The sequence below is a fragment of the Delphinus delphis genome, chromosome 9 (genome assembly GCF_949987515.2).
Source record: "Delphinus delphis chromosome 9, mDelDel1.2, whole genome shotgun sequence".
NCBI lineage: Eukaryota > Metazoa > Chordata > Mammalia > Artiodactyla > Delphinidae > Delphinus > Delphinus delphis.
Genome location: NC_082691.1, coordinates 67,192,255 through 67,214,313, shown reverse-complemented (window position 1 = coordinate 67,214,313; position 22,059 = coordinate 67,192,255). Strand labels below are relative to the sequence as shown.

General features: G+C 39.9%; 1 protein-coding gene across 3 annotated transcripts in view; it reads left to right on the top strand.

The window, feature by feature from the left end:
• Positions 1 to 21,618: 21,618 nt before the first annotated feature.
• ELMO1 (engulfment and cell motility 1) overlaps positions 21,619 to 22,059 on the top strand; it is a 547,030-nt gene continuing 546,589 nt past the window's right edge. For 2 of the 3 annotated variants that reach the window (XM_060020724.1, XM_060020723.1), the window contains exon 1: positions 21,619 to 21,891. The gene's annotated coding sequence lies outside the window, so the exon portion shown is untranslated. The remainder of the gene's footprint in view (positions 21,892 to 22,059) is intronic. The other variant, XM_060020725.1, reaches the window with a different exon arrangement.

Here is a 22,059-nt window from a genome sequence, read left to right as displayed (position 1 = left end):
GGCAAGATTTAGAAACTCTTCAGGAAAACAGAAAGAAAATAAAGAAATAAAAAATGATAAGAAAGAGGATGATAAATATCTAGGACAGAGAACAGAGAGTCAGCCGAGAAATTGTGTGGTGGACCTGAGGAAGGAAACACAATGACAGAACAAGAGCAAGAATCAGACAGAAACGTGTACCACTTCCCCAGACCAAAAAAACTGGGGAATTTGACTCGGTAGCCTTCATCACATTCCTAGAAAATTTAGCACATCTTCACAAAATACTTGATATACAAGAACTACAAGAAAGGAAAAAAAATATATAAGCCTATAAGCCAAAAAGTGGGTTATGTGCAAAGGACAAAAATCAGGTTAGCCTCTGTGACACTAATCTGTGACTAGATTTTATGGTGTGAAAAGTCAGCTGATAACGACAGGAACCACTTAGTGCAAATAACTGTTGAGAATTTAGTTACAATATCAAAGACAAGTCCAAAAATACTTTTTGAAAAAGAAAGTATATATGACAAAAGAATAATTTAATTCTTAAAATTTAAGTCAAAAACTTAAAATTGTGTTATAAAACCCAAGAATTAAAAAAAAAAAAAAACAACAAAAACCCCCCCAAGAATTAGGGCAATTAAAGTAGGAAAAAGGTTTTAAATCCCACATATCATATGAGGACTCAGAAGATTGCTATCCATTCTTGATTTGATGTAAGAAGATTACAGTTTTTAATGTTATTTAAAAAAAAAAGGTTAAAGACAACCAACAGCAACATGAAATGCACAATACATGACCTGCAAATCAGGGAAGATAAGTGCAAACGTATCACAATATGATCCTGGTTTTAGTTTTTACAATGCCTATTAAAAAACTCAAAATGGATTAAAGACCTAAATGTAAGGCCAGACACTATAAAACTCTTAGAGGAAAATATAGGCAGAACACTCTATAACATAAATCTCAGGAAGATCCTTTTTGACCCACCTCATAGAGAAATGGAAATTAAAAAAAATAAACAAATGGGATCTAATGAAACTTAAAAGCTTTTGCACAGAAAAGGGAACCATAAACAAGATGAAAAAACAACCCTCAGAATGGGAGAAAATATTTGCGAATGAAGCAACTGACAAAGGATTAATCTCCAAAATATACAAGCAGCTCATGCAGCTCAATATCAAAAAAACAAACAACCCAATCCAAAAATGGGCAGAAAACCTAAACAGACATTTCTCCAAAGAAGATATACAGATTGCCAACAAACACATGAAAGGATGTTCAACATCACTAATTATTAGAGAAATGCAAATCAAAACTACAATGAGGTATCACCTCACACCAGTCAGAATGGGCATCATCAAAAAATCTACAAACAATAAATGCTGGAGAGGGTGTGGAGAAAAGGGAACCCTCTTGCACTGTTGGTGGGAACGTAAATTGATACAGCCACTATGGAGAACAGTATGGAGGTTCCTTTAAAAAACTAAAAATAGAACGACCAAATGACCCAGCAATCCCACTCCTGGGCATATACCCTGAGAAGACCATAATTCAAAAAGAGTCATGTACCACAATGTTCATTGCCGCACTTTTTACAATAGTCAGGACATGGAAGCAACTCAGCCATAAAAAGAAATGAAATTGAATTATTTGTACCTCAGTAGGTGGATGGACCTAGAGTCTGTCATACAGAGTGAAGTAAGACAGAAAGAGAAAGACAAATATTTTGTTCCTTTTTATGGCTGAGTAATATTCCATTGTATATATGTGCCACATCTTCTTTATCCATTCATCTGATGATGGACACTTAGGTTTTTTCCATCTCCAGGCTATTGTAAATAGAGCTGCAATGAACATTTTGGTACATGACTCTTTTTGAATTATGGTTTTCTCAGGGTATATGCCCAGTAGTGGGACTGCTGGGTCATATGGTAGTTCTATTTGTAGTTTTTTGAGGAACCTCCATACTGTTCTCCATAGTGGTTTAAAATAATAATACAAATTATATATATTTATACAATATAAATATATATATTATATTTATATAATAAATAAATATAATTTTATATTAACTTTTAATATAAAATGTTTTATTCTTAAAAAAGAGATGTCTCTCATACATAAATGAAAAGAAATTCATTGGCATTTTCCAACCAGTTTCCATGACCAGCATTTGTTTATTCTGTGCAATTCACCATCGGAACGGCCCTCATGGGCAGACTCAATTAAAAAGCCTAAGAGAAAATGGTCTTAGTGCAAACTTCAATTGGATTTTTGGAAAAAAATAATCTGAATTGCTTTAGATAACTATTTTGAACATTTACTGAGGTTATATAGAAGGTTCTTTTCTTTAAATTCTAGATTGGCAATTCTTTGTGTGCCTTTGTCTTTGATTAGACTATGGTCTCTTGGAGGCCCAAGATTTTTTTTTTTTTCCGATTCCCACTACCTACCCCAGAACCTGAATATATGATTGTTCCATTGAAGTGAAATGAAATGATGTAAATGAAATTATTCTGCCACATGGTTGTTGCCATCACCATGTTCATTCCCATTATTGGACAAAAGGCATTGAACTCACAGCTTCAGCTTTCTTTAGTTGCATCTTGGGCAATTTCAAACTATTCCTCCCTCCAATTTTTTTTAAAGTTTACTCACACCTGCAAAACCCAGGTGGTGTTTGTTACTATAAATGCTTTTAATTACCAGTAGCTTAAATGTACCATAGTTGTAAAATTGTATTTTTTTTGCTTACATTTAAAACTTTTTCCATCATCTGACTTTATTTAGGTCCTGACTTTTCTTCCCCCAATTTCTATATAGCTGCATTAATTTTACTTTCTTCAGAAAACCTGAGCTAATAATTTAAACATGACATGCTTTTTCACAGCTCCAGGCCTTCACTCATGCTGTTCACTTGGCCCAAGCCTCCTTTCCCTTCCTTTCCCCCCATCATATTTATACTCATCTGAATTCAAATGTCACCTCTTTGATGAAGCTTCTTTCCCTATGAGTTTTCATTGCACACTGTATGGTCATTATGCTAATGCTTCTCCAGCAGGGCAGCGCCTGTCTCCTTCACACCCAGCCCCCTTCTTAGAACACTATGACATACAAATATTCAATAAACCCAATTTACTGAGAATTGACCATGTGCAAAGTCCTCTACCAGACCCCCAGGGTACAGCATTGAACAGGCAAGTAACAGTGACAAGGTACTGTCCTCAAGTAACTCCCAAGCTTGTCTAATAAGATAAAGATTAGTTTTGATAGAGCTGTGACCAAAATAGAATGAATACGTGCAGTGTCTGTTTAGATAGGAAGGGTCTGTTCTGATAGGTGATCAAGGCAGGCCTACTTGAGGGGAATCTAAGGCCAAGGTCTGAAATATAAGAAGGAGCTCACCACGCGGAGAACCAGGTAAGCGCCTTCCAGGCAGACAGAATAGCACGTACAAAGGCCCTGAGGAAGGCACAAGCTTGCTCTGTTCAAGGAAAAGGCCAGTGTGCCTGGAGCAGAGGGTGAGAATCACCCCCAGTGGAGAAGAGTGGTATGAGTTGAAGTCAGGCAGGGGGACCCCGATAACGCTGGCCCTGCAGCCAGCAGGGAATTTTGTTTTAATTCCATTGGCCATGAGTTCCCACTCAAGAGTTTTAAATTGGGAAGTGACATTACCTCATTTCTATTTTTAAAAGGTCACCGTGAAAGTGGATTGTTGCAAGACATATTTTGGGTGGATAGTGGTGCTGTTTACCAGGGTTGGGAAGAAGGTGGGGTGTGGAGTGTGTTTCCGGGGCTGGGGGTAGGTTTTAGACACAGTGTGTTTGAAAGTGGAACAATCAAGTAGGTAGGCAGATTTATGAATTCACACTTCATGAGAAATGTCTGGCTCAGAGATTTAATTTAGGAGATAGTCGCATCTAATGGTATTTCAGGCTATGGCATAGTAAAAGATTATTTTGGAAGAAATGGAATAGGACCCAGGTCAAGTCCTGAGGCAACCAATCATTCAGAGGTCAGATGGAAGAGGGAAAACTAGCACAGGAGTCCAAGAAAGAGAAGCCAGTAATGTTGGGGGAGTGTGACTTGAAGGGAAACAAAAGGAGAGTATTTTAGAAGGAGGAAACAGCCTGCTGTGTGGAATGATGCTGGCAGAGTGAGTGAAGGAGGATAGAAGATGTCCTTCTGTGTTGATAAATCCCAGGTGGTTGGCCGCTTTGTCAAAAGCAGTTTTGATGGGGTGGTGGGAACAGAAGTCAGGTTGGCATGGATTGTAGAGACGGTGGAAGTGAGAAAGTAGAGACAGTGAGGGAGTTGGCCTTCAAGACAAATTATGCTGTGAAGGGGAGCAGAGAAGTCACTTTCTACCTATCTCCATAATACATACAGGACATAAGGTTTTGAACACACTATAATACTTCTTCACTACTGCTCAAAATATAGCAAGAGGGCTTCCTTGGTGGCGCAGTGGTTGAGAGTCTGCCTGCCGATTCAGGGGACCCGGGTTCGTGCCCCGGTCTGGGAGGGTCCCACATGCCGCAGAGCGGCTGGGCCCGTGAGCCATGGCCACTGAGCCTGTGCGTCCGGAGCCTGTGCTCCGCAACGGGAGAGGCCACAACAGTGAAAGGCCCGCGTAACCGCAAAAAAAAAAAAAAGTAGCAAGAATCAACTGACCAAACAGCAATATTTACAAGAAATGGTGTGGTTGGGAGAAGTCTTCTTTTAATCACGTATTGAAGCCAAGTTCCCCTGAGACTGAGTTCCCCTGCCAAGTTTATGATTAACTTCTTTATCCAAAATTTTATTCCTTTTCTTATCCACTCTGACCTCAATCCTGTGCTAACTGAATGCTAAACATCCAGTGTAAGATGAATAACACTGCTGGTGTTGATAACACTGTTAATGTACTGAGACTCAGGTTGCTTCTCCTGGGTAAGACGAGCTAACAGACCCACCCCGCCGTGCCCCTGGTCATGAACCACCAGACCAGAGACCCCTAAACTGCAGGCATCTTGACTCCCAAAACTACACCTAAGAAATGTCACAAGACGATGAGTACCCCAGCCTCTTTGTTCTTCCCCTTTAAAAAATCCCTAACTCAAAGACCAAGTTGGAGTGGATCTGAGGCTCGTCTCCCACTCTCTTGCTTGGCGCCCTGCAATAAATCCTGATTTTGCTGCAAACACCTGCCATCAGAGTTTAGCTTTCTGTGCCGTGGGCACATGAGCCCTTGCTTGGTTACAGTGTTTTTTCGTTCATTTCTGTACTATCCTACACAGCTAAATTAACAATAGCTGACATCTTAAAGGGAATTATAATTTTCCAACTAAAATATTAATTTATTCAATACTCCTAACAACCCTATGAGACAGATACTCTGACTATCCCATTTCATAGATGAGGAATCCAAGAGAGTTAAGAGAGTACACCAGACCACAGAGCTAGTGAGTGGTAGAGGCAGAATGAAGACCCAAGTTCTAACTCCAACCTCTGCATTCCCAACCTTTGCAAAACAAGAGGTGGAGATAAGAAAGAAGTTATTAATGGCTTAGGATAAACACTGGAATCTTAGCCATCCTCATTTAAAGAAAAATGGTCTTTCTCAATTCACTAATAATTTTGGTAACAAGATGAATGGCTTTGTTGAATAATCCTTAGTAGTAATTTAAATAATTCTGCTGGTAGCTAAGAATAAATGAATGGAGGCCTTAGGTATGATTCCTTCCCTTTTTTTTAGTGCTAGAAGGAAAGGGATTTAGGAAACGCTGTGAACTTCCTACTAAATTTGGAATACTGAAGACAATATTCTAAATAAAGTCTCTTACAATATGCCCCAGATATTCATAAGAGAAGTGTCTGAGTAAAAGTAGTAGTACATGCTTTATCTACTGGATTTATGAAAATGTGCTTACAGCAGTAGCTTCTAGGCATGTTTAAAAAGAAAGTAGGTTCCCCAAACATTTGACAAACTTCCATCAGTAGTTAAGGCAACATCCAGGTAGAAAAGTTGAGTCACATGCATTACCTAAAGAGATCACCAAATGCATAAACATCAAGAAATGATACACAGGAAGTGTGAGCATACACAGGATGGATGCCCCCTTAAAACAGAACCCATATGGCTCTTCAAATATGGCTCTATGCATTAAGAGAGCAAAGTGACACAACTCAACTCTAAGAGATGTTTAAGGCAGACAGTCATTCAATCATACATGCAGTTAGTCATCTCACAAATGGTTTTGAGTTTTTCTGAGCACTCAGCATTGCAAAAGAAGAGGCTCAAGCTCTTGGGGAATTTATGATCTTCATGGAGAGATGAGTTCTTTGGCTTATCTGTTGAGCACCATAGGAGTGATAGACATAAGAGTGACATTAGGATGAATGAATACAAGGCATAGTTTAAAAACTTTTTTTGCAATTTTTAAGGAAATATGTGCCTGGTGTTTAAATTACAAACAAAAGAAGTAAAACAAACACACACAATTCATCCTTAGAGAGCATTGATATTTTTGGATATGCATTTGTACAGTTGAAATATAATGTACATACAAACATCTATCTCTTTTTTTCATTCAATGATATGTAGTGTTTCACACCACATGATATAATTTCTAACATCATTAAAAATTCTTCATATATACAGGCCATTTTAATGATCATTTATACTCCATTATATGGATGGATGAACTGTAACTTATTAAAGCATTGCCCTATTGTTGACCATTTGAGTTTCATACAACTTTTGATTGTTGTAGCTATAAGCTAAGCTGGAATAAACACATTTGTGCCAATCATGTTTGTCTTTTTTTATAAATTTATTTTATTTTTATTTTTGGCTGTGTTGGGTCTTTGTTGCAGTGCGTGGGCTTCTCATTGCGGTGACTTCTCTTGTTGCAGAGCATGGGCTCTAGGCACATGGGCTTCAGTAGTTGTGGCACATGGGCTCAGTAGTTGTGGCTCGTGGGCTCTAGAGCACAGGCTCAGGGGTTGTGGCGCACGGGCTTAGTTGTTCCACGGCATGTGGGATCTTCCCAGACCAGGGCTCGAACCCGTGTCCCCTGCGTTGGCAGGCGGATGCTTAACCACTGCACCACCAGGGAAGCCCTCATGTTTGTCTCTATCCCTTATTATCTCCTTAAGTACACATCACCAGGAGTGAGTGAAACTTCAGGGTCAAAAGATATGAACGTTTTTAAGGCTCTTGTCAGATCACTTTCCAGAAAGACTGCAGCAATTTCTACTTCTTCAAGGAATGTATAGGTGTGTCTGTCTCATTAAACTTTGGACCACTATAATCCCAACTTTAAAAAATATACATTTGTTAGTTTGATGAGGAAAACAATTAGTCATAGTTATTTGAATTCTTTGAGATTTTATTTAAATTCCATTAATGTTCCATAAGCCACCTGCATTTCTTCTTTTATAAATTATCTGTTAATATCATTGCTCATTTGCTTTTTGGAGTTTTAGTGTTTTAATGATGTGTTTGAGTTAATTGTATATCAATATCATACCTATTAACAAATATTTCAAAATATCTCCCTCACTAACAGTTTGCCTTTCAATTGTGTCTCTGCTTCCTGTCCACAGGATGGACAGGAAGCAGAGGCAGAGATGCATTAAAGCATCTCTTTGGGAGGAAGAGGGTTCAGGTGGGTGTGGAGTTTCCAGACACATGTATGCCTCTCTTCTGGCAGATGAGGGTGAAAAGTGTGCTGGTAAGGGCTGTGTATGGTTCATACTTCACATTCTTGTTAGTACGTAGCGATGAACTATTGGAGGCTTAAAAAAAGTGACATAATCAGATCTGCATCTTAGAAATCAAGATCTAGTGGTAGGGAGGAGGATGGATTAGAGGGAAAGACATTTTCATTCAGCTCCTGGACTCCTGGAAGACCCTCCTCAGTGGTCTCCTGGGTTTAACTGATACAACTTTAAGTTTCTTTATGTTTAAATTTAAATATTTAAACTTAAACTAAAATATGGAATGAAGTAGGGTCAATAATTCTTTCTGAGAGAAAGAAATAAAATAGGTGAGGATGAGTGAAGAGATCAATAAATTGAAAGTGTTTATGGGACTGATGTTAAGGGAACACAGGCCTTTCTTTTGTAGTATGTGCCTGTTCGGTGAAATATTTGACTAAATCCTGGCAATCATATAGAAAAGTAGCAGAGATGAAACTGTAAGAGATGGGCTAGCCTGACAGCAGAAGGCATTAGTGTTAGAAGTTAGAATTATTTGTAGATAATGGGTAATCTAAAGGTTTTAGACATGAATAGAGTAGCTTATTGGGAACATTAGCCTGGGAATGTACAGTTTGGATTGGAAAGAGAGACCAACTAGAAGCAGAAAGCTCAGTTATGAGTTCATTGTTTTGGCACAATATTTCCAGAGGGCAATTTGGTGATAATGCAGCAACATACATAATACATCCATCTTCTGGCCCTACAATTTCACTCCTAGAAATTTATTAAAGAAATAATAGGGAAAGTGTTTAGAGTTGTATGTTCAAAGTGTTCATTGAACTGCCATATATAATAAAGAAAATGTAAAAACTAAACTTCCAACAATTCATAAGATGAAATACTGTGAAGTGATTAAGTACCATGAAGTAAATCTGTATTTATGAACTTTGAAATGGTTTCATAATATACTTAAATACCCTACATTTAGAGTGCCTCCTTCACTTTAATCCATATGTCATCCTATCCTGGTGATGCTTGTAAGATTGTTATCACAGTGGTGATTTCTAAAGCAAATCTTATTTAAAGTAAACTTCACAAAATAGAATGGTTCAATTCTCCTCTTTCCTTCCTATAAGGAATGAAGTAAAACAGGACAAGGGCCAGGGCTTGTTTATACACAGTCCCTGATGCAAAACAGCACTCCATAAGTCTGTGCCTAATGTTAAATTAGTGCAGGTTCTGTGGTCTGTAGGTTAGTAATACACAGTAATATACCAATTCTTTTTCATATCAATGACTGCCAAGGCACTTTTCTCGAAATACAGTTAGTCATCTGAGGGATTCAAACTTAGGTCTTCAACAGTCTCCAGAAGGTCCGCTAGAGAGATGCGGTGTGGACTTCTACTATAGCAGAATGATCCTGGCTCTGGATTGAGAAATTTGCTTTCAATTTGCATCTGTCACTTTACAGGTGTATAAATTTGGCAAGTCACTTAACCTCTTTGAGTCTCTGCTTCATCTTTAAAATGGGGATAATAAAATATCTTTCCTTTAGTTGTGTAGCTGAACAAAAACAAAAGCCCTTCCATTACTTAATCCTTGCTACTCCACATTAGAAATTTCAGACAAGGAATATCAATATCTAGAAAAAGTTATTTTTTATCTTACTTAAAAGTAACATACCCACAACCCACTATCCAGAATGCTAAACTGTTTTCTCTTTATAATTAATCTCTTTGGAATAAACCACAGATCATTTCCCCCAAATATTACAGAACTTTCCTATTTTCATAAGTTTATATGCAAATTGAAGATCTCACCTCAGTTATGAGTACTCAAGATAACATAATTATGTTATTCATGTAACCTACCTTGAACTTATCTTCAAATCCATAGTGTATTTTCCAGAAAAGAGAGCCTACCTTCTTTAGGTTCATCTAAAATGTTTTTGCTCGTGGAAACAAAATGCTATTTAAGATTTTTGCCTTCAGGCAAATATATAGGGAATCTCACTTGCCCTTTACTTTCCCTGTTTGTGTCCCAAATACTAGACTCATTAGGGGAACAAATTCACAAGCTTATTTGGAAAAGAGGAGCAGCTCCATCACAAGGATCCCGCATGCAACCTTTATGTAACCATACACCTCCTTTCTCCCTCACTTTCCCATCCACCATCGGTGACCCCTGGCAACCACTAATCTGTTCTCCATTTTTATAGGTTTGTCATTTCAGGAATGATATTTAAATGAAATCACACAGTGTGTGATGTGTGACCTTTTAGGGTGGGATTTTTTTTTTTTTTTACTTAGCATGATTCCCTGGAAATTCATCCAAGTTGTCATCAATATTTCATTCCTTTATATTGCTGAGCATTATTCCATGGTATGGATGACCACAGTTTGCTTAGCCAGTCCCCTACTGAAAGACAAAATGACTAATTTTAAGTTTAAGGTTTTGATGAGTTTTGACAAATTGATATGCCCTGGAATCATTGCCATAATCAATAAATAGGACATTTACCCAAGAGAAAAGAAAATATATGTTCACACATAAGCTACATGAACCTCTGTAGCAGTTTAATTCATAATAGCTAAAAACTAGAACTAAACCAAATGGCCAACCACAGATGAGTAAATAAATGAATAAATAATGATATATCTGTACAATGCAATACTACTCAGCAGTAAGAAGAAGTGAACTACTGATATAAACGTCACACATAGCGAAAAAAGGCAAGACATAAAAGAGTATATGCTCTGTGATTCTGTTTATATGGATTTCTAGAACAGGTAAAGCTAACCCGTAGTGTCAGAGAGCAGATCAGTGATCACCTAGAGCTGGGTGAAGGGAGGCGAGAGATTGACTGCAAAGGGGCACAAGAAAACTTTTCACGGTTTAAGAGAACACTTTAAACCTGCAACCTGGAGAGAAACTACTGCTCAGAACAGAAGGGCCTTACTTTCACAGAAATCAAGAAACTGGTGCAAATTAAATTTGTTTATGGAGGATAGGAAAAAGAGTAAAGTAGGAATAGAGGCCCAAAAAACCAAGGTATAGAAGAATAATGAACCCCAAAGGTGAAAATAGAGGAAACCTGGAAAAAAACTTATCAAAGCTTCAAACTGCAGAAGGCTGATGGGAACATTGTAACACGAGGATGTGAGCTTCATCTATTTGACATCAAGTTTATAGTATGCAAATTCCCCCTCCTTCGCTTGTGATCTTTACACAGCTGTGTGTCTGCCTTTCTTTGGGTCCTGCAGGAGAAGTTAGCCCAGTAAATGCAGAAGGAAAGGGTGTTGAGATTGCAGGTGTGGTCTTTGACAGGAAGATTCTCTGATTCCACTAATTAGTAAAGACATGAAATTATCTCTAATAGCAGAAAGCAAACAAGGAACAGTTTCTTGGCTTTTCTTGGGACCCTTTCATGACAAAATACATTGTCATATTTTCCACCAAGATCCTTCTGGAAGCCCTCTCTATCCCTCTGAAAAGCATGTAGTGCTAATGTAGTAAATGGCATGCCTAGATAGAAATAAGCCCTTATGGCAAACATATATGCCAAATTCTTTCCGCCTTTGAAGGAGACAGTACTTACCTGGGTTGTAGGGAGAGAAACTGGAGCAAAGACAATGGAAGACTAGCGACATGAGTTGAGTCTGAAAGAGAACAAAAGAAGGGAGGTTCAAATCCAGGTGAGAATAGGGATAAACGTCCATTCCAGGGGACTTGTAGGTGAAAGAGAAGTGAGATATGGTTTCTGGAATTCAGAACTGGGGAAATAAACTAAAGTAAATAGGAAGCCAGCTGGAATTAAATTGTAATTGGGGAGAATTATCAGTAGATGCTAAAATCACTGGGTAAAAGATTGTTCTGGAATAGGCTACTTGTACAGTGTAAAATATCCTCCCACAGATTTCTTATTAGTTGTCAAAGGACAATGTCCTTTTTCACTGGCCTAATCTAGCTGGTGGTGACAACCTTCCCAAGAGTGGCACAGACTGACAATGCATATATGATGGGATGCAGCATCAAGCACCCGTATCACCCATGAAGTGTTCATGCCAGAAATGTTTAACCTGAAGCTCATCACACCTAACGCCTACAGAAGCACAAAGGATAGAGGGATAAATAAAATGAAACCATAGGTAACAGGCAAATCCAGAGTGTTTGCTGTTCTATAAGAGGACTTGCCTGTACCCTATACATTATTAGTAATAGTAATTAGTAATAGTTCTAGACAGAAGGGAGGATTTCACCTCCTAATACTGTAGGCCTTAGATAAAGTTAATTGACAAGTTATAACTCAGATGACTAAAGAAGAAACTCCAGATAGATCTTTAGACCCAGTGCTTAATAAGCAAAAAATTGGAGGTTAAGGCCAGGGTTTCATGCTATAGCATTTGTAAAATATAAGTACACATGTTAACTAAACTATTAAATATGTATAGTTTTCATTCAACATGAGTTCAGTCATTTTCAACTTGTCCTTTTGTTGTTGTCCTTATAGAGTCTCACATAAAAGATGTCTCTTCAGAGATGAAAGATGTCTCTTGTAGCTTTTTACAAGAACTTGGTAGACCCCACTTCATTCCAGTAGACAAGATTCTAAGGCTCAAGGAGAGCACCTTACAGGAGAAATCTATTAATTCAGTGGAATCGGCCCAAGTATTCTGCATCAGCTGGCCAATACAAGTAAATCTAAGTCCCTGCCAGCTTTCGATAAAATAACTCAGGACTGCTCCCTCCAAAAAACATAATTTTGTCCCTTACGTTTTATTTTGAAAAATTTCAAGCATACAGAAAATTTGAAAGGCTATTTAAATAAATGCCTTTGTACCCTCCTTGTATGTTCAAGAATTGTTAACATTTTGCCCAATTTCATTTATATATATATATATATATATATATATATATATGTTAAGACATTCTCCTCCATAAGCCCAATACTATTTTTATACACAAGAAAGTGAAAAATACCATATCATCTACTATACAGTGACTAAATTCCCCAGTTGTCCCAATAGTACATTTTACAGCTTTCCCCAGTGAATTAGGATCTAATCAAAACTTACTCATTGTATTATTTATGTGTGATTAACATTTTTTATCTCTTATAGTCTGGAATAATCTCTTTATTTTTTCCTCACTGTTTTTTTTTTCTTTCTTTTTTAAATCTTCATGACATTGACATTTTGAAGAATCCAGGTAAGCCCCCCTGTTCATGAGGAGTGGGAAAGCTTGGCTGCATGGGGGCCAGAGCATGGGGAACTGAGTGCCAGGGCTTTGGAAACCACAGCAAGCAAGATCTCCATGCGTGGCAGAATGACCTGCAACGCCGGCAGACTTGTCAGCCCTCATCACGGAGGCTCCAACATGAAGAAGCCACAGACCAAAAGACCTCTTTGGGGGTCACCCATAAACATTCTCATCCACTCATATGATCGTGGAGGGGGTGATGGACCTATACAATCAACTGAGATTGGATCTCCAGCCAACTCAGTAAGTGGGTGCTAAATTAGAGTGAAGTGATTTGGAAAATTAAGGGAGGTTTGTGTTGAAGATGGTAGCCTGAACACTTGGGTTTTCTCACCTTTGTCCAAAAATCCCATTGAAATAACAGTAAAGGTATACAAAAGGGGATCAATAGGTAACCACAGAGAGAACAGAATGGGGGAACAGAGGCCAGAGTTTTGATGAAATTATGTAGCATCGAAGGTGGACTAGATCTTCGTGATCATCTATCAGAGTGGAGGGAGCTGTTACTTAGAAGAGACACAGGGGAAGGATGATACAAAGACATAGGGGCAGATCTGTCCAGCAAACCTTATGCTGGCTCAGAGGCTGCAGGCACTGGGAGCAAGAATGGACTACGGAGCAGTAATCAAGGAATTTAATTAAGCAATAATCAAGGACTGAGTACAGAACAGCTGGGTCAGTGGGACCCACCTATATTTAGAGGGTGACCAGCATCAATACTGTTTACCACTTAGTTAAAAATGGAGAGCTACTGTCTGAAGAAACTAAAAGATATGCCTGAAAATACCTACACATATACGATCCGTGTTCACAGATATAAATATTAGGAAATATAAACTGATAATCTGTGATCACTGGACTATCAAAGAAAACCATCAGTCCCAGAGACAAGAACCAAGGTGAACAAACAGAAAAAATGAACCTCAAATTAACAGATAATTCTGGAAACAGAGAATTTATAAACAAAACAAAACAGTTTTTAATTAGAATCTTCGAAGAGGTTCGAGAAGACATGTCCTTAAAAAAGGAATTGGCTGCTATGAAAAACGGAACAATCAGAAATACTAAAAAAAAAAAAAAAAAAAAAAAAATGATGGCTGATACTAAAAGAATTCACTAAAGGGGTCAGAGGATAAAGTCAGGAATCTTCTAGAAAAGCACAGAGCAAAAAAAGGAAAGAAATGTAGGAGATAAGGAGATATGATACAGAAGGTCCAACAATGATTTAGATAGAACTTCCAGAAAAGAGAATATAAAAAATGAGATGAAAATGAAGAAAATACAGAAAGAAATCTCCTGAGGTTGAAAGGGACAAGTCTTCGTTTGAAAGGCTTATGTAGTGCCAAGAGGGAACAGTGATAAAATACCCTCCCCCATTTCCATCCTGACAACAGTTCAGAATGTCAAGGATAAAGAGAAGATTCTAAGTGCTTCTAGAAATGAAAACACATACACATAGGCACACACACTGGTACATGAGGCAAACCACAAAAGAAGAAGATGGTTTTGACCTCTGACTTCTTATCAGCTGGAAGACAGGAAGCCATGTTTTTAAGAGTTCTGATGGCTACTAATCTGCCAATCAAATGTAACTGCAAAGTAAGGATAGTCTCAGACATGAAGGTTCTCAGAAATGTTGGCCTTCCATTCACACTTTCTAAAAAAAAATTTTTGGTTATGTATTTCAGTGAAAAAAAAAGAGCCTTAGAAAGCAGAAGACAAGGTATTCGAGAAATGGGGGACATAACGAGAGGGTAATGGAAAGAAATTCTAGGAAAACAGTGAGGGAGTAGGCGACAATGGGACAGAAAATCTGAAGGCTCTGTGGAGAATGTCTTCAAGAGTAAAGTGGATTCCATGTGTAAGGACATGGAAGACTTTAATATGTTTTGGCAATTTCAGACTCCAAGGAGGGAAAAAACCATAAAGTCACTATGCCTCCATGAAGTAAGTTAAAATATACCCAAATTGTGGACAACTGACAGACTTTAGAAGAGAGAATCTGTTCAGTCTTGACTCCTGACACATTCTTCTTCAGGGGTGACTGGTTTAATGACATACGATTATATTCCTTCTCTTTCAGTGCAGTCATGCTATTTGCCTCTGCCATGTGTAATAACATATAATACTGTAAACTCTGCTTTAAAATTTTTAGAATCAACTAATAGACAATATATAAAGAAACTTTCATTATAGTGTCAGGAAAGAAGGTAGCAGAATATAAATGTAATAAACACTGAAAATGTAAAACTAGTATTAAGTTTGGAAATATAATGTCATAATTACACACATCTAGTCCTCCTCTAGTCCCAACCCCCTGGGGCTAAAAAGAAGAGTGTGTAGCCACACCAGAAAAGGAAGGAAGGAAGGAAAAGAGGGAGGGAGGGAGGGAAGGAAGGAGAAAGAAAGGCCACCAGAGTTTTGGAGAGTAGACTGGATCAGATATAGCGAAAATTAACATGGGAGGAAACCTCAGCTGATCTCTTTTTGGCTCTAGAGCTGGGATGGCCTTGAAGAGATGCTCTGAACTGGGCAAGGGAGGGCAATTCAGGGAAAGGTACTCAGGCATGAGGTATCAACACCGATATTCTCAGCAGCCTGGGGGGATCAGGGACAGGGTGGTGATTCCACAACTGAGCACCTTGGTCCTGAGGTGGGGGTGGAGGATAGAAAGGAAAGGGGAAGGGGTTTGTGTGGTGCACACAGCATCCACTAGAGGTAATTATAAAAAGTGTCGATTAGAGAATCTGGAAATTAAAATTTTGATCATCAAAAACAAACAAAAAACTAAAATAAATTAAAGGTAAGAATGGACAAGGCTAAAGAGTGAATTAACGAGCTGGAAGACAGAGCCAGTGTACTCTCCTAGAGGACAGTATAAAGACTCATAGGATGAAAAGAATGAGAGAAAGTGAAGTGACATGAATGATAATATCAGAAGGTCTGTGTCAATAAATAAAACACTATCATCAATAAAACACCAAAATGTGATGTTATAATCAGAAAGAAGAAGAACTGAGAAAGAAGGGGTAAGCCAAAGTTTTAGAAATCTTTCATAGAAAGGAATAAATAAGATACTGTATGAAATTGATAAACCAAGAGATAATAGTATAGACAATTAGAACCATGGCACTAATCACCTAAATAATTAAAAACAGAAATGATTAAGTGTGTTGACCTCTAGGGACCAGGACTGGAAATGGCGGGGGTAGGGGGGAGAGAGTTTTACTTTTCATTTACTATTTTATATTTTAAAAAAACATTTGACATATATTTCTTTAAAAATTTTTTTAAAGAAAAAATAAAGATTATTGTACTTCCACCTGACCATTATAGAAGAGGTTAATAGCCATTACTAGTGCAGAGTGGTTAACATTCATCTTGGCTAAATTTACTGAGTACTTACTATACGCTAGGCATTGCTTGAGAGAAGTATCATCATATAATCAACTCCATATTATAGGCTCAGAGAAAAATACAATAATTTGTTCAAGGTCACATGGCTATTAAGAAGTAGAGCTGGGATTCCTTTCCATATCTATAAACTCCACAAGCCTGGACATTTGAACACTTTGCAGATTTTGCTCTGATGAGACTGGTGGGTCAATCCTCTTGTCAGTGTTTACTGTAACACTGTAGGGATTCCTTGAGTTATTGATCAATGCAATTTCTTTGGCCATTATTCTTTGGGCAAGGGGAGGTAGAGAGTGGATATAGATCTGAAAGTCTTGATAAATGCCCTGCTAAACACAAATCCAAACAGGAGAATGCATTTGGTTAATGGATGACTTGGCAGTCCATGGAGATATTTTTTGTTTAAAAATAGGGTGGGATGGCTAGAGCAGAGGGAGCTGGTGCAGGGAGTAAAGTTTACATGTTTTGATGGGTGTCCTCCACCACTGGACAATTTATAATTACTATGAAATGAGGATCTGCTGGGCATGAACCCAGAGTAATGGTGTCACAGAAATGGTCAGTAGCCAAACAAGAGTAGAGTCATCCCTTTCATCATTTCTCGAGCCCGTCCTTGACCTGGGGGCAAGTGTTGCAGGTAGTACCATGTTGGACACAGGGTTACAAGAAGGCCAACCAAGTTCAGTGTTTGGTTGGGCTGAGGCAGCAAGGCAAAAGCAAATCGTTTGTTTGTGGGCCTCTACAACTAGGATGACCGACCATCTGTTCTACGGGCCCTCTGCTTCCTTTGTAACATTTCCGTTTCTCCAGTTCTCCCCAGGCCCTTGGTTTTGGTGACTTAGGCTCCATCTTCTCTAGCCTTAGCTTCCTGCAATAACTCCCTATCGGTTCTTCCCACGTGCCTTTTTGTCTCCCCTCTAATCCATTCTCTATTTGGTAGCATGAACCTTTAAAATAAAAAACCAACCACGATAGTCTCTTGCTTAAAATATTCCACTTGGAAAACAAAACAAAACAAAACAAAAGAATTCCGAACAAAAAACTTTTCAGTGCCTTCCCATTATCCTTAATATATTCAGTATGACTGCCAAGGGCTTCCAAATTTTGGCTTTTGCCCTGTGCTCTTAGATTCAATTTTGATATTCTCACACTTTAACCAAATTGACTTTTTTAAGGTGCTGCCTGCACTATGATTCCTATAGACCTTTGTGCAAACTGCTTTTTTTGATCTAGAACCCCTCCCCATTACCCAGCCCACCGCCTTCCCCCACTGTCCTGGCTAACGTATACTCACTCATCCTTCAGGTTCCAACTCTAGCAGAGCTTCCCAGGGAGACTTACAGGTGATGGTAGCATCCCTACCTCCACATGGTACTTCAATATTTGGTTATTACTATGTTCTTCTGCTACATTCTGTCTTCTTAACTAGGTTGGAAGTGCCAGGAGGGGCCCCCCATGCTTCTCATGCTCACCATTGTAGCCTCCCTTCCTCCCACGGTAGCTCACATTTAAGGCCTTCAGTGCACATTGAATTAAGGAATGATGGAGAGAAGGAAGGCCCTGGCATACAGACCCCCTTGTCACTCTGCTTGTCCCAGGGCTGACCCCAGTGGCTCTGGACTGCAGGTGTCTGCCTGCTACCCAGACATTGTTATCTCTGGTATAGCAGCTTCCTGGAGCTGAGGTCACTCTCTCTACCCCCAGAGCTGTTTCAAGACTGGAGTCAAGCCATCGTGAGCCTGATTCTAAGACAGGAAAAGAGAATAGATTTTTCAAGCTACAGATCAAGGAAGTTGAGGCTGATTTGAGGCAAAATTCTGAAGCAAATTATGAAATGTATTATTAAATGCACAGGGCTTATTTGCAGTTCAGTAAGTGTTTTTTTAAAATGAATTAGAAATGAATATTTGTGAATGCTTAGGAAGGAAAGAGTTGATCAACATGAGTCATCATTGATTAAAAATATAACAGGCCATTTTTGCAATTTGGGTTTCATGGTGACATTTGGGTACTCATCCCTCCTCTCTTGGAGTTCTGTAAACACAAGGAAGAATAAAGATGTTGGAAACACAGGATCGAGTTATTAAATCTGGGAAATTCGCCCAAATACCTCTCTATCCATCAACAGTGCAAAGCTGTCTTGTAAGCATGGTTGCCGGAAGCAGTTTAGACCTCAGGCTTCAGGGAATTTTGTTCTTTAGCCAGCTCTCTCTGCCGTGCTTCCTTTTCTCCTATAGCCATCTTGAGACTGAGATGGGTGGTCCTATAGGGGAGACCCTGAGTCCACTTCCCCAACCATTTGAGATGTAGATGAGGCTGGCCCAACTGCAGAGAGCCTAGCCCTGCCCTGGTGGACTTACTGCAAGTGATGAGCTGCCCTTGGGTCCTGATCCTTATTATAATGGCCACCCTCTCTACCACAGCATGACCTGTGGGATTGAACGGCCCAGTCTCTGACCAGGAGCTGAAATAAAATCAGAGTCGTGATACTAGCTCTTTCCCTGCCCTATGGGTAGAAACTGATGCGTGGGAAAATGGAGGAGATGTTGCTCTTGTTTACTGATTAGAGGACTGTTATAGATAATAGCTAAGCTAACATTTAGTGAGTGCTTCTATGTGCCAAGCCCTGTTCTAAGAGCTTTACTGTATCAACTCATTTAATCCTCACTCAACCCTCCCAGGTAGGTATAGTTTTAGTCCATAAGTTAAGTCACTTGCATAGGGTAATGCAGCCAGTAAATGGCAATGCTGGAATTTATATCCAACAACCAAGTCCAGAGATGGAGCCCTTCTACATGTTACCACCACACTGCCCGCTCTACAAAAGTGCCCACTGCAGACCACCAGCTAGCCCAGGGTGAAGGTGGATTTCTCTAAGGCATTTGACACATCTAATATGTCTTTATGAATACAATAGAAAAATAAGACTTGGTAATGGCACAGTTAAGAAGGTCATTAGTAACTGAATGAACCAGTGAACTCAAAGAATGCTGATCCCCACCATGGTGGAGGGAGCTTCTTAGTAGGGTGTCATCCAGGACCCTAGTGTTCTAACCTAACCTGCAGACATGGGGAGACACTGGATGCCTGAATCAAGTCCAAAGAGACTTAGAGAAGGTGGACCAGAAACTGGTTTCCAAGACTAACTTCATAAGCATGGACATGGCCTAATCGTAACACAGCAAAGAATTTCCAGTCTTCCCCTTGCACTGGGATTAACAGTGAGATGTATCTGAAAAATAATTGACAAGAGCTTATAAATAGTTTTTAATGGTTAGTTAGTTAGCTAGTTAATTTATATGACAACTAACTTTTTTAAAAGGCAGAGACAGGTGTCCTTTAAAAAATGGTGAAAGAGATTTGAAGCCATATCACATGAAAAGGAGTTAGAGTAGCTGACAATATTTAATCCTCGGAAGAGAAAGTTTAGGTAGAATTCTAGGGCTATCTTCAAAGATCTGAAAGATTATCTCTTGCAGGAAGGATGTGACTTACTCTGTGTTAACTGCAGAGGGCAGAGCTGGGAGCAAAGGTTACAGGGAGGTGGATTTGTCTAATTGCTGTGCAAAGTTCCCCGTCTACCCTTGGAACAATTATGACACCTAACATTTACCGAGTATTCATGGAGTCTGCACTAAAATAAAGGTCTTTATGTGCCTTAGCTAGAAAGTTGTGGATAAGATTCATACTTATCACTATAAAAGTGTCTCATCATCATTAGTAAAGGCTCCATTTACTGACTGCTTATTAAATTACCTCATTTGATAGCTGCCCTGTTGACTGTTATTATTGTATCATTACTGTTTTACAGATGAAGAAATAAAGAAGTGAAATTACTTTCCTGGAATCATACTGTTTTAAGTTATTAGTTTATAATGATCTGGACCCGAATATTCCAGCTACTAATACTGCCTCCTGGGGTTATGCATGTAATAAGGGGTCAGATCAGGGCAGTTCATTAGAAATATAATATAAGCCGCTAATGAGAACCATGTGTATAGTCCTACTTTTCCTAGTAGTCGTGTTAAAAATGTAAAAACAAACCAGTGAAATTATTTTTAGTGTATATAATATACATTTTATATCTTAACCCAACTGAGTCATCACATCTAAACTATCATCATTTGTTGGAATGATGTAATCAACATTAAAATTATTAACGAGCTATTTTACATTCTGTTTTTCACACGAAGTCTAGTGTCTATTTTACACTTAACAGAACATCTCAGCATTAGCCACATTTCAGCGTTCAATAGCTACTTGGAACTCTTGGCTGCTAATGGACAGTCGGCACATGGTTAAAATTTAAGTCTCCTTGGGGGGCTAGGGGGTGGGATTGAAACTTAAAGAACAGGTTTGCTTCCACCTTACATTCTAATGCATCCCTGTCCCCGACTTACCTCCTTTGTCATTTTGCAGGGAATGTATAGCAACTGCCTTTGCCTTTTCTGGTAGAGCCAGCGTAGATATTTCTGAATTCGGAGAGGACAGGTGTTTCTCCTGCAACCTTCCAACAACTGTCATTTCCCTCCTGGCAGCTACTCGGAGTTAACGTGTTTGCTTTCTGCTTTGAAAAGGACTGAAGTAGGTTGTATGAATCAAATAATGTACCCTAAATACCAAATTGGGGGTAGAACGTTTTGCTTTATGCAAAGTTATGCAAAATTAGGGAGTCCCTGGCTTAATTGATGAGAAATAAATCCTTTGGTCGGTAAATGCACAGGTGACTGAGGAGGAGGAAACGTTCTCTTGTTAGTTTTGTCGCGCCGTCCAAGGGTCGAGGCAGAACGTCAAAACAAACACATCAGCCTCTTCAGGTAGCTTTAAAACAGCCCACCGAAGTTTGTCCTCAAAATTCCAAACCAGTTGCCCAAATTGAAGGCTTATAAAAAGATACCGCGTACTCTCGGCCTCCCGGAGGTGGCGCTATGAGGGTGACGGAGTTCGTGCCTGCAAAACGCCGCGTGTGAGCTCATTCGAGAAGTCATGCTCTGCACACATATTATTTATAGCAGAACTGAGGCGTACACGGTGTTTGACATTTTCTTCTTTTTAAGTAGGGGGACTTCAAAAAGTCGTGGGCACCCCCATCCCCCAGGCAAAGTGCAGTGGGCCGGCGTCAGGGCGCCGGCTGGAGGCGAACGCGCCAACCACGCGTGTCCGGGCGCAGGTGCGGGGGGCGACGGCGGCCACTCCGCAGCGTCCGCTCGGGAGGAGATTTCGCGGCTAATCTCGGGATGCCTTGCAGATGCAAAATGTGTCTCTGGCCAGCAGGAGGAAGGAAGAGGAAGTGAGAGCAGCGGCCGCCGGCGGCGCAGCAGCCGGCCGACCCGGAGTGTAAGTGCGTGTGCTCTGGCGAGCGCGAACCGGCGAGGATGGGCAAGGGATAGAGGCAGAGCCACTCACACCGCCGGGGCCCCGAGTTGGGCGACAGACCCTCCGGTCCCCCTTCAGTGGTCGCGGGGTCGCCAGAGCTCTGATTGCTGGGAACCCTCGCCGCCGCCGCCGCCGCCGCCGCCGCCGCCGCCGTCCTGCGACCCCGGGCAGGTTCGTAAAGTTTCCTGGGCTGGCGCGGCGCCCTGACTCGCTGACCTCAGCGCAGCCGGGGAGGGAGCTGGGGCAAGGAGGAGGCGTCTTGCGCGGGGGGACTCTGGGCGCCGCGGAGACACTTTTGTTTTCTCCCTGGGGGCGTCGCGGCGCAGGCGGGGGGTGGCC